General features: G+C 44.9%; 1 pseudogene; it reads left to right on the top strand.

Moving 5' to 3' along the window:
- Positions 1-5,393: 5,393 nt before the first annotated feature.
- LOC112133335 (small nucleolar RNA U3) lies at positions 5,394-5,589 on the top strand (annotated as a pseudogene).
- Positions 5,590-12,119: the final 6,530 nt, after the last annotated feature.

Here is a 12,119-nt window from a genome sequence, read left to right as displayed (position 1 = left end):
TGGAGCCTACGTGTGCTCCTGCACCTCGACAGGAATACAATGGCCTCCACCTCTCTTCTGCTTTCTTTTCCTTCCTTCGTCCCTCCCTCCCTCCCTTCCTCCCTCCTCTCTCTTTCTTTCTTTCTTTCTTTCCTTCTTTCTTTCTTTCTTTCTCTTTTGACAAGGTCTCACTATGTTGCCAAGGCTGGTCTCAGACTCCTGAGTTCAAGTGATCTGCCTACTTCAGCCTCCCAAAGTGTTAGGATTACAGGCGTGAGCCACCATGCCCAGCCTAGCCACTGTGCCTCACCTTCTTCTATTTTCAAATGTCATGTAACTGCCTCAAGGGCAGAGACTACATCTAAACTCCTAGCTGCAAGGGAGCCTGGATACTGTAGTTTTTAGCTGTCAATGCAAAAAATAGAGCATGTGAAGAGAATAGCAGTGGATGCTGAATATCAAAAGTCTCCATCCTTCCAAAATACAGTCATGTGCCACGTAACCATGTTTTTGGTCAATGACGAACCATATGTATGATGGTGGTACCATAAGATTATAATGGAGCACATATAGAAACCTGATACCTGGCACAAGATACTGGCACTGCACATTAAGTGGGGGAAATGATTGATATTCAATAATGGTGATAGGGCATTTAGTTTTCCATGTGAAGAACATATATAAATAATAATATATATACCTTCTAGGTCTGTGGAAGTACACGCTATGATCTTTGCACAATGACAAAATCTAGTGATGTGTTTCTCAGAATGTGTCCCAGTTGTTAAGATCCGCATGACTGTATTGAAACTTAAGTTGCCATCTGGCACTTATTAGGTACCTACCTCCTGCAAAGCATTCTCGTTTATCTAATAGATGAATGAATAATCACTTAATAGGTAGAATTTCCATTAAGTGTATCAAACTCTGCTGATAGACAGTACTCAGTATCTGTAGCACTCTGCAACTCTCCCCATTCCCCATTTAAGGTATCAGGGTCTGGCAGGTGCAGAAGTGAAATGGGAGGCAACAGAAGCTCTCTTAGTCCCTTCCTCTCTCAAATCAGATTCATTTACAGCTGCTCATCTTCAGGTCAGAGGTAGTGCAACTGTATAACTTGAAATCATGAGTCTATTTTCTAACATTTTTTTATCAGTAGATGATGTTTTCTTTACTCAAACACATTATGTATAATAGCCCTCTTCTAGCCACTCTCATGGCATATTACTCGATGAAACACTTTAATCAAAGATAAAATGTGACTCTTTTTGACATCTTAAAGGCATCTACCCCCAAAAGGTATCTACAGCAAACATTTATTGCTAGTGAAATCTTTCTAGTAGATTACAGTTAATACATTATTGGTTCATTATCATTTGCATATGTATGGGCAACACTACTTTTTTTAAAAAAGGCTAGCTTGGAACCCAGGCACCACACGCCATTAATGGCTTCCTTTGGTTTAGCCAGGCTTCCTGAGTACACATCCTTTAGATCTTACCTACAATTCTCTCCTAGAAATTATTGTTTGAATGCTGTGTCCAGAGGGTAACATATATATGTGTATACACACACATACACACACGTATGAAAAGCTAAATTGCTGCTTAGACATATAGGAAAGTTTTCATAAAGTCTATCAAGCTGATAGCATTTCTCAAAAAATTTATTCAATGGGTAGAGGACTTGTGCTTTTCTTTTATTCTATTGAGAAATTCTCAAACCTCTAAGAAATTGTGCAAAGGAAATTTAAATCATATGAAGGACATAGTCAAAATATGTAGCTACAAGGACTACACATTTCAATTGTTGAGAAATAGTTTACTCTCAATAATTTGTGAATGTTTGTTTTAATCTGCCAAATTCTGAGGAAGATAGTGTAAAAATATATGCTTTTTAAGGTATTTTTAATAAACCTGGTAATTTTTTGATCAGAAGACATTCAAATAAAATGTAGAGTATAGAGCAGAAATTCAGATGCAGTTTTTTAAAAAAGCGATGGATGGGCTGGGCTTGGTGGCTCACACCTGTAATCCCAGCACTTTGGGAGGCTGAGACAGGCTCATCACTTGAGGTCAGGAGTTCAAGACCAGCCTGGCCAACACGGTGAAACCCCATCTCTACTAAAATACAAAAATTAGCTGGGCATGGTGGTGCTTGCCTGCAGTCCCAGCTACTCAGGAGGCGAGTTGAGAGAATCGCTTGAAACTGGGAGGTTGCAGTGAGCCTAGATCATGCCATTGCACTCCAGCCTGGGTGACAGAGCGACACTTGGTCTCAAAAAAAAAAAAAAAAAAGTGATACATGAAGGCCTAAGTGGATTTTGAGTTTATCTAATTTATTGTTCTCTAATAGGCCTAGAATCTAAAATAAAGAAATAGGATAATACTTTTTTTTGTATTGCTTCTGATGTGATACAAATGAAATTATATCTTCCTCAGACTTTCTACAAGCTATAAAAATTCATAGACTATTTGAAAATAAGCCTTGCTACTGGTCTTATCAAAAACTTCAAAATGTTTCTACTTCTTTGAAGTGCAATTGTTGGCATGAAAAGAACCCAGAACTAGAAGATAAAGGGCACAACTGGGTTTTAGCCCTGGCTTCTTCTTTTTTTTTCTTTTTTGAGACGGAGTTTCACTTTTGTTGCCCAGGCTGGAGTGCACGATCTTGGCTCACTGCAACCTCCACCTCCTGGGTTCAAGTGATTCTCCTGCCTTGGCCTCCTGAGTAGCTGGGATTATAGGCTCCCGCCACCACACCCAGCTAATTTTTGTATTTTTGGTAGAGATGGAGTTTCACCATGTTGGCCAGGCTGGTCTCGAACTCCTGACCTCTCAGGTGATCCACCCACCTTGGCCTCCCAAAGTGTTGGGATTACAGGCGTGAGCCATTGCACCCGGCCTAGCCTAGCCCTGGCTTCTTTTCTTACAAGTTGTGTGTCCTTGGGCATTTATTTAACCTTTCTGATCTGCAGTTTTCTTTATCTGTAAAGTCGACAGTTGAAAAGATTAAATGAGATAACTTTTGAACAGTGCTTTTCAAACTAGAAAACACCACAAATATTTGATTATAAGGTAGGCTTGTCCAAGTCTCAACAGCTGTGGGAGGACTGAAAATAAAAGATAAAATTTTTAAACTTTCAATTGTATGTGTTAAAGGAAGATGGCCAGGATGGTGAAGTGTGCAGCGACCTTGTGGTTAGAAATGTGGTTGAAGGAACTAAGACTGTTACTCTGAAGCCTGAACACTGGGGTTGCAGAGAGAAGAATCAATATTTACAGCCTGGCCTGGTGGGAGTCCTACTGTATGACTTGGCCTTCAGCGGTGTCAGATTTTTAAAAATATTCCTGTTTTATTTAGAAATGAGTTATCACCTCGCCTTGCTCATTTTCCTCTCATCTTAACATTCCCTTAATCTAAAAACCAGGAAGGATGCAGGCTTAGGTCTTCAGATGTCTCAGGCTGATCTCTCTGTGCTTATAGAGTCTTTTTAAGGCCAGAGGAGAGGTAGGTGACATCTGGATGTAGTCTCAAAACAAAGGTCAACATGCATATCTTGGTGGAAATCTGAAGGAAATGGAACAGGAGGAAAATGAAGACACAACTTTGAGGCACATATGGATTGGAAGATGTCTAATGGAAGGTCTGGATGCCTCTCAGAATTCTCAGAGGATATACTTTTTAAGGTATAAGTGACTCATGACAGGAGGAGTGGAGAGCTGGTGACCAATTTGAAAACTGCTCAGGAATGCGGATTAATGTTTGGAACATCAATTTCCATACTGTATATACTTTTTACTATTCAATCAAATTAAGATTGATGTTTGGAACTCCAATTTCCACAGTTTCTATTGCTTCTCTTTTCTCATAATAGTCTTTCTACCTCTTTTTATTTAACCAAGTAGGACACAGTGAGTTTAATGAATTTTGGGGTTTTTTTCCCCCAGTTGGGAAGATCTGTCAATATTTCATAGGCAAGCAAAAAGAGGCACTAAAAGGGACCTATTAAAATACTTTAGTCACTTCTGAAGATCCAAAGACAGGTTCTTTTTTTGCAAAGCTTTATTCTCTTTTTATGAATTCCTCTTTTTGCTGATTTGTCTTTTATTTCTTTCTCTTTTTTTTTTGAGACAGAATTTCACTCTGTCTCCCAGGCTGGAGTGCAGTCGCATGATCTCAGCTCACTGCAAGCTCCACTTCCCGGGTTCAAGCGGTTCTCCTGCCTCTGCTTCCTGAGTAGCTGGGACTACAGGCACCCACCACCATGCTCAGCTAACTTTTGTTTTTTTTGTAGAAATGGGATTTCACCATGTTGGCCAGGCTGGTCTCGAATGCCTGACCTCAAGTAATCCACCTGCCTCGGCCTCCCAAAGCACTGGGATTACAGGTGTGAGCCACCATGCCCAGCCTGAATTGTCTTTTGTGATTACTCAAAGATCAAACAGCTCATACAATGCATGTCAGTTTTACAGACCTGGCAAGGTAGCCCTTTGGCTTGCCTTCATAGCTGTGAACCTGAAATTAAGTCATCAAAAATCTTCAGCCTGCTACCTATTTACAATGTAAACAAGTGATTGCTAGTATCAAGCTATTTGTGAATACAGAATTTTTGTTTTCTTTTTTCAGAGGGAGTGTCGCTGTGTCGCCCAGGCTGGAGTGCAGTGGCACAATCCCAGCTCACTGCAACCTCCGCCTCCTGGGTTCAAGTGATTCTCCTGCCTCAGTCTCCTGAGTAGCTGGGACTACAGGCATGCACCACCACATCTGGCTAATTTTTTGTATTTTTAGTAGAGACGGGGTTTCACCATGTTAGCCAGGCTGGTCTCGAACTCCTGACCTCAAGCAATCCACCCACCTTGGCCTCCCAAAATGCTGGGATTACAGGCGTGAGCCACCGTGCCTGGCCTGAATACAGAATTTTTGAAACATTTCTTTGGCTAAAACAGCATTTTTAAATAACGAAATTTGCAAAAAGAGTTGAGGTTTCATTAGAGACATGAAGATTTGAGTTGTAATTTTTGGCATAATAGTGAAGCAAAGTTTTTCAGAGATTTGAGTTATTTCATTGTGCTGACATGTGTAATGATTATAGCATCATAATCTACATGTATGTGGCTTCACTAAACAGAAAATATAACATTTTGTATAATTAGAAGTTTGCTGTTTTGGGTACACCTTCTTCCATCTATTTATGCTCACAAGTGTACCAGGGAAACACTTTCCCTCCAAATGCAGTGGGGTAGATATGAGTTGCTCTACATACTTGGGTGTATGAATTGTCAGCTTATCTATATGTTCTAAAATTAGCTCTGATTCTTAACCTCGACTAGCCAAAGCAGTGAGAAAGTCCATTTCGGATATGTTTTGGGAAATCTCCTCCGTTTGTTACGGTCACCTAAAAATCCAAGTTGAAGACTCTACTTCCAGGTATAATTTCTATGGTTTATTACTGGAAAAGTTTCTCTAAATATGTAGATCACTGGAAATAAGAAGCAGCACAGAGTTCTCTGAGTGAAGCTGGCTTTTGGAATTACTTGGCTGCAACTGTCATTTGCCACTTTAAGATTTTATTTATTGATTTTTTTTTGAGACAGTCTCTCACTCTGTTGCCCAGTCTGGAGTGCAGTGGTGCGATCTCAGCTCACTGCACCCTCTGCCTCCCGGGTTCAAGTGATTCCCCTGCCATAGCCTCTTGAGTAGCTGGGACTACAGGCACGCGTCACCATGCTTGGCTAATTTTTGTATTTTAGTAGAGACAGGGTTTCAGCTGCTCTGCCTATGGAGTAGCCATCGTTTTATTCATTTACTTTAATAACCTTGCTTTTTTTTTTTAAATGAAAACCGCTCTGTTGGCCAGGGTGGTCTTGAACTTCTAACCGTAAGTGTTCCACCTGCCTCAGTCTCTCAAAGTGCTGGAATTACAGGCGTGAGCCACTGCCCTTGGCCTGCTATTTTCTATTGATAATATTCTTTTCTTCCTCGGGGAGAGTAAGACGGAGAGAACACAGTCTGAGTAGTTCCTGTTCAAAATAAGCTGGGTGCAGTGGCTCACGCCTGTAATCCCAGCAATTTGGGAGGCTGAGGAGATTTGAGACCAGCCTGGCTAACAGGGTGAAACCCCATTTCTACTAAAAATTCAAAAAATTAGCTGTGCCTGTTGGTGCTCGCCTATAATCCCGTCTACTCGGGAGGCTGAAGCAGGAGAATCGCTTGAACCCAGGACGTGGAGGTTGCAGTGAGCTGAGATTGTGCCATTACATTCCAGCTTCGGCAACAAGAGCAAAACTCCATCTTAAAATAAATAAATAAATACAGAAAAAATAATCGAAGTTGGGAAGGGTCATTGTCCTGTCCAGCCAGTGGAGTGGGGCCCAGTCTTAACTGGAAGCATTGGGTTTCATTGCCTCAGTCTATTCCGCTACAGGAGTGCTACTCAGACCAGCCCTCCCTGCCCTTGCACAGGGATTCTTTCAGCAGGCTCAGGGACACTGTTCCCATAGTGTGTCCGGAATTGTTGGCTTCTTGGTCTCACTGACTTCTGGAATCAAGCCGCAGACCCTCACAGTTACAGTTCTTCAACATGGTGTGTCGGGAGTTTCTTCCTTCTCATGTTTGGATGTGTTCAGAATTTCTTCCTTCTGGTGGGTTTGTGGTCCCGCTGTCTTCAGGAGTGAAGCTACAGACATTCGCTGGGAGTGTTACACCTCTTAAGGCAGCACTGGAGTTGTTCATTCCTCCCAGTGGGTTCGTGATCTCACTAGCTTCAGGAGTAAAGCTACATACTCACCTGTGACTTCAAGTGAGTGTCACAGCTCATAAACGTGGCAGGGACCCAAAAACTGAGCAGCTGCAAGTCTTATTGCAAAGAACAAAACAACAAAGCTTCCACAACATGGAAGAAGACCCAAGTTGACTGCCCCTGCTTGCTCCCACAGCCTGCTTTTATTCGCTTATCTGACTCCACCCACATCCTGCTGATTAGCCCATTTTACAGAGAGCTGATTGGTCCATTTTACAAAGAGCTGATTGGTCTATTTTACAGAGAGCTGATTGGTCCGTTTTGACAGGGTGCTGATTGGTGTGTTTGCAATCCCCGAGCTAGACACACAGTGCTGATTGGTATATTTACAATCCTCTAGCTAGACATAAAAGTTCTCCAAACCCCTACTAGATTAGCTAGACACAGAGCACTGATTGGTGCATTTACAAACCTTGAGCTAGACACAGGGTGCTGATTGGTGCGTCCACGAACCCCCTAACCCCCAGCTAGACACAGAGTGCTGATTGGTGCATTTACAATCCTCCAGTTAGACATAAAAGTTCTCCAAGTCCCCACTCCACTCAGGAACCCAGCTGTCTTCCCCTAGTGGATCCTGCCCAGGGCTGCCCACAGAGCTGCCCCCCCCCAGTTCCCCGCCCTGCGCCCGCACTCCTCAGCCCTTGGGCAATGATGGGACTGGGTGCTGCGGTACAGGGGGCGGGGCTGCGGGGGCTGCGGGGGCTGCGGGGGCTGCGGGGGCTGCGGGGGCTGCGGGGGCTGCGGGGGCTGCGGGGGCTGCGGTCTGGGGCTGGGGTCTCGCGGGGGCTTGGGGGCTCAGGGGCTGGGGTATGGCGGGCTGCCCGTCCGGAGCCATGCCCTGGGGGGAGGCAGCTGAGGCCCGAAGAGAATTCGAGCGCGGACCCGGCGGGCCGGTACTGCCGGGGGACCTGGCGCACCCTCCGCAGCTGCTGGCCCGGGTACTGAGCCCCTCACTGCCTGGTGCGGTGGCGCTGGCCGGCCGCTCCAAGTGCGGGTCCCGCCGAGCCCGCGCCCATCCGGAGCTCGCGCTGGCCGGCGAGCACCGGGCACAACCCCGGTTCTCCCCCGCGCCTCTCCTTCCACACACCCCGCCCCCCCCCCGCAAGCAGAAGGGTTCCTCAAGCGCGGCCAGAGTGGACACCGTGGTCTGAGGAGGTGCCGAGAGCGAGCCAGGGCTACTAGCACGTTGTCACCTCTCAGTGGGTCTCTCCACTGACCGCTGCCTCAGCCCAGGGACACCCTCGCTGTGGTTCCCAAGGTATCTGTGTCCCTGGCCTTGCTCTCTGGCTTCCTGAAGCCATCTCTTAATGGTGCTCCATGCATGCAAACTGTGGGCCTCTTATCATTCTCAGAGCCTGCTTCTCCTCTTTCTCTAGTATTGGAGAAATATCTCTTAAGTTTCAGCATCAGCTTCTTCTGTTTCCCCTTTATAGACTTTTATCTCACCCACCTGCAAAAGAATAAACAGTGTGAGGAGCCCTGTTTTATCAGGCTTGGCAACAATAGCTGTTAGCACAAATCTACCCATCCTAGCCCCCCACGTTCACTTAAGTAAGCCAGAGTGGAGCAGGAAATCTGGTCTACTTGGTGTGGGTATCAGGGAACAGAAATGTCACTCCTTACACCACGCCTCCGAAACAGAGAAGACAAAACATAAATGAGTGTCTCGCGTAATTGCCCCTCACACCAGTATTATTTTGCATCGTGTCTTTTTTGTCAGAATCTGTGGGGTTTTTGTTTGTTTGTTTGAGATAAGTTCTCTCTCTGTCACCCAGGCTGGAGTACAGTGGCACAATCATGGCTTACTGCAGATTCCATCCCCTGGTCTCAAGCAACATTTCTGCTTCAGCCTCCCAAGTAGCTGGGACTATAGGTATGCGCCACCACACTTGGCTAATGTTTAATTTTTTCTGTAGAGACAGCATCTCACTGTGTTGCCAAGGCTAGTCTTGAACTCCTGAGCTCAAGTGATCCTCCTGCCTCCATCTCCCAAGGTGCTTTTCCTACTAGATAGCCTACATACCTAGATCAAAAGCAGACAAGAATCTGCTTTTGATCTAGCTGGAAGGTATGTGGGGTATCTAGTAGGGAAAAAGCTGGCTTCAGAGCTGTGAGTCCTGCCAGGGGATGGGAAAAGGTGGAAAGGGGAGAAACTGCTTAGCAGGTAAGGGATTTTACTTTGGCGAGATGAAGATGTTTCTGGAACTCGATAGAGGTGATGGTTGTACAATATTGCGAATGTACTCAATGCTACGGAATTGCTTACTTTTAAGTATTTATGTTATCTGAATTTTACCTCAATAACTTATTAAAAAAGAAAAAGGCGATGAGTCCTCATGCTGGTGCCATGGGGCTTATTGGTGCGAGAGCACACTGGGCTAAAAAGAGCACCCACCCGTCTCCCCCATTTAGAAGCTAAATGACCTTGGTCAATTTCCCTAGCCCCAGTTTTCTCATATGTAAGCTCGGGATAATAATTCTCAGTCGGCAAGGATGCTGTTGGCGCAAAATAAGGTCATTTGTGAGAAGCACCAGGCACAGTGCCTGGCCCATTGAGGGGGTCACTTCTTCATAGCACCAGATCTCTGCTTCTTAGGCAAGTGATCTAGGTTCTGCCAATGCCTCATGTCTGGCCTGTTGGCTTTGGGGAATTAGTGGAAATGTCATCAGCTGAGGTTGAAAGAGAAAGAGGTTCTCATTAGGTAAGAACACTGTTTTGGGACATGCTGAATTTGAGATGATCGTGAGACATAATAGGTCGGAAGCTGGAGTCTGAGGCTGGAAGAGATGGCAGTCAGACTGGATATTGAGATTTCAGTCATCCAGTATGTAGGCGGCCACTAGGACCCTGAAAAAGGACTTGGCCCAGGGGAGATTGGAGTGAACAGGTAGAGGACTTGAGGTGAAAGACTGGGAAATATCATTTAAGGGTTAGGTGAATCCTGTACTCATGAGGGTTATTCAACCCTATCCGTCCCCAGACTTACCTTGTACACCTCTCTGTCTCTGCTCACTCCATTCTAACTTACTCTGTTCATTCATCTTTCCAGACTTCTATCTACAGAGCTTTTCCAGTCTTGATGTCTGCTTGGTTTGTTTCTCTGCCTCTTGACTCAGTGCTTCATTCTCTGGCTAGAGTACAAATTTACCCATCCTGGTCCCCCAAGTTCCTTTCATCCATCGTGGCATCAAGGAAGTCTGTTCATGATAACCAGGTCCAGTGTGCTCTCATAACTGATCTCCAGAGAGCAGTGCTTTCTAGATTAATTCTCAGCTGGGTCTTGTCTCTTCACACTTCACTTTTTTTTTGAGATGGAGTCTCACTGTCTCCCAGGATGCAGTGCAGTGGCGCAATCTTGGCTCATGGCAATCTCCGCCTCCCGAGTTCAGGCGATTCTCCTGCCTCAGCTTCCCAAATAGCTGAGATTACAAGCACTTGCCACCATGTCTTTTTAATTTTTGTATTTTTAGTAGAAATGGGGTTTCACCATGTTGGCCAGGTTGGCCACAAACTCCTGGCCTCAAGTGATCTGCCTGCCTCAGCCTCCCAAAGTGTTGGGATTACAGGTGTGAGCCAAGATGTCCAGACTCTTTACACTTCATTTCTAACATGCCAGATCCTACCCTCTTCCTTGCTTACCTTGGCAGCTGGATTTCCCTGATTTTGAACTGATTATTTGGCTCTTGATTCCTGGCCTTACTTTGTCTTTGTGGATATTTGCTTGTTCTGTCTGTTTTAATTCAGCAAATATTTATTGAGGGCCTACTATGTGCCAGGCCTTATTTTAGGGTCTAGGAATACAGCAGAAACAAAACAGAACAAAATCCCTATGTTTGTGGAAAGTAGGTGGGGGAAAAAAAAGCGGGGAAGTGGGATAAGGAGTGTTGAGGAGTGAGTTACAAGTTTAACTAGGGTGGTCAGGGCATCCTCCCACTGAGAAGTTATCATTCAGGGCAGAGGAAAGAGCCAGTCAAAGGCCTTGAGGCAGGAGCATACCTGGAGTGTTTGGGAGCATCAAGGAGGCCAGGATGGCTACAGCAGAGAAAGTGCTAAGGAAGGTTGTCAAGGTGACATCAGAACAGTACAGGTGGTGATGAGGACATTGTTTAGGGTCCTACAAGCCACTGTAAGAAAATCAGCATTTCCTATGAGTGATGGGGAGCCTCTGGAGCATTTTGGGGATCAGTCTGGCCTTGTGGAGACCCAGTAATCCAGCTTCCTACAGTCCACTTCCAGGCTTACCTCCACACTTTTTTTTGTTTGTTGTTTGGTTTTTATTCATGTCATTGTACCCAGAGAAAATGTTTCAGCTGGACCCTGCTTCAGTTCTACTTCTAATAACTATGCCTCAATTCACGTGTCACTTGGAAAGTAAATGAAGATGGTATTACTGATTCAATCATCCATCAAATAGACGTATAACTATAAACTTAGAAAAGTGCTATCAAGAAAAATTGCATGAGGGCATACCAAGGAATGCCAAGAATTGCAACCACCGGAAGCTGGGAGAGTTCAGGAGTGATTCTTCCCTAGAGCCTTTGGAGAGAGTGTGGCCCGCTAACACCTTGACTTCTAGCTCCAGAACTATGAGACAATAAATTTCTGTGGTTTTAAGTCCCTCCACACCCACACCCAGAAGTACATGATGTTTGGCAATGCATCATGGGGAAAGAGACTGGGTTAACAAGGCAGAGTCCCCTTGAGAAAGTACCTTGAACAAGAAGATTTTACTATTTTTTTAAGAGACAGGGTCTCATACCATCACCCAGGCTGGAGTGCAGTGGCATGATCATAGCTCACTGTAGCCTCAACCCCCTGGGTTCAAGTGATCCTCCCACCTCAGCCTCCTGAGTAGCTGGTAACCCAGATGTGTGCCACCACACCCAGCTAATTTATTAAAAACAATGTTTGAAGGATGAGTAGGAGTTAGGTAAGTGTGAATGGGGGCAGAGGGATATGTTTTTGCATGTAGACCAGTATCTACAAAGGCCCCAGAGCAGAGAAAAGTGAGGCCAATTCCATTAAAGGAAGAAAGGCCAGTGTGAGGTTGAAGCACCAGGGTGGGAAGAGAGGCAAGAATTGAGCATGGGGAGGTGACACCATGTAAACAGTTGTGTTTTTAGCATTTGGCAGTGAATCTTTTAGTGTTAAATCTGTGAATCTGTTTCCTGACTGTGACCGTAAATTTTTTGTGTCAACTTGACTGGGCCATGGGGTACTCAGCTATTTGGTATGTCTTGGTTCTGGGTATGTCTGTGAGGGTGTTTCTGGATGTGATTAACATTTGAATTGATAGAGTTAGTAAAGCAATTACCCTCCTCCAATGTGAGTGGGCCT

The sequence above is a fragment of the Pongo abelii genome, chromosome 3, assembly GCF_028885655.2.
Source record: "Pongo abelii isolate AG06213 chromosome 3, NHGRI_mPonAbe1-v2.0_pri, whole genome shotgun sequence".
Classification (NCBI taxonomy): domain Eukaryota; kingdom Metazoa; phylum Chordata; class Mammalia; order Primates; family Hominidae; genus Pongo; species Pongo abelii.
The sequence above is the reverse complement of the archived record's forward strand: the minus strand, read 5'-3'. Positions and strand labels throughout refer to the sequence as shown.